General features: G+C 49.7%; 1 long non-coding RNA gene across 2 annotated transcripts; it reads left to right on the forward strand.

Annotated features, from left to right (window-relative positions):
• Positions 1-318: 318 nt before the first annotated feature.
• Positions 319-868, forward strand: LOC139024936 (uncharacterized). 2 transcript variants are annotated; one of them, XR_011476333.1, is made up of 3 exons: positions 319-377; positions 481-563; positions 687-868. It is a non-coding gene; the product is annotated as an uncharacterized lncRNA (long non-coding RNA). The 2 variants fall into 2 exon arrangements; XR_011476334.1 differs by lacking the exon at positions 481-563 and having other exon boundaries at positions 329-412.
• Positions 869-1,076: the final 208 nt, after the last annotated feature.

A 1,076-nucleotide genomic window follows, 5' to 3' on the forward strand; every position in this document is an offset into this window, starting at 1 on the left:
AATGAAGACAAAGCATATCTTAAACAAGTGCTTTGAAATCATCCCTCTTGTTTTTGTTTGTTTTATGTGTGTGATTGAATTCTCAAGTTACTTTCCCTCCAGCTTCAAGTAGTCCTTTGTCTTATGCTGTGACTACTATTGTGCTCAGAACCAAGTTCCAACGTGCCAAAGGGAATGTGTTCTCTTTCAACTCCTTATCCATATGTAGAAGCAGTCATATCCATAATAATTACACACTCCGACAAGCAACAAGATGTCATGGCCAGGGGGCTAAACTCACTGAGAGCTGTGGCAGGCGGATCCCAGAATTAGGGGTGTCGGAGAGCAGTGAGCATGGTGAGGAGAAGAGAGGGGACATTAGGAGTGTCTGGAGAGCAGTGAGCATGGTGAGGAGAGAGGGGGGACATTAGGAGTGTCGTGGAGAGCAGTGAGGCATGGTGAGGGGAAGAGGGGCGACATTAGGAGTGTCTGGGAGAGCAGTGGAGCATGGTGAGGAGAAGAGGGGTGATTAGGAGTGTCTGTAGAGCAGTGAGCATGGTGAGGAGAAGAGGGGGACATTAGGAGTGTCTGGAGAGCAGTGAGCATGGTGAGGAGAAGGAGGGTGTGATTAGGAGTACAAGGTGGGGGGGGGGGGGGTGTGTGTCTGGGAGAGCAGTGAGCATGTGAGTGAAGAGGGGGGACATTAGAGTGTCTGGAGAGCAGTGAGCATGGTGAGGTGAAGAGGGGATTAGGAGTGTCTGGAGAGCAGTGAGCATGGTGAGGGAAGAGGGGGGGACATTAGGAGTGTCTGGAGAGCAGTGAGCATGGTGAGGGAAGAGGGGGACATTAGGAGTGTCTGGAGAGCAGTGAGCATGGTGAGGAGAAGAGGGGGGATTAGGAGTGTCTGGAGAGCAGTGATATGGTGACGTGAGGAGGAAAAAGGACAACAGAAGAGAGGAAGGTGATCAGAGTAAAGTCTGAAACTAATTACCTATTTACCCGGGATAAGCTTGGTGGCTCAGTGCATGACTTTCTCAGATCCTTGATATTGTCTTCAATCATTTGCAATGCCTTTGTGAGTGATGATTCAAGGACTG

The sequence above is a fragment of the Salvelinus sp. IW2-2015 genome, unplaced genomic scaffold (genome assembly GCF_002910315.2).
Source record: "Salvelinus sp. IW2-2015 unplaced genomic scaffold, ASM291031v2 Un_scaffold2042, whole genome shotgun sequence".
NCBI classification, from domain to species: Eukaryota; Metazoa; Chordata; class Actinopteri; order Salmoniformes; family Salmonidae; genus Salvelinus; species Salvelinus sp. IW2-2015.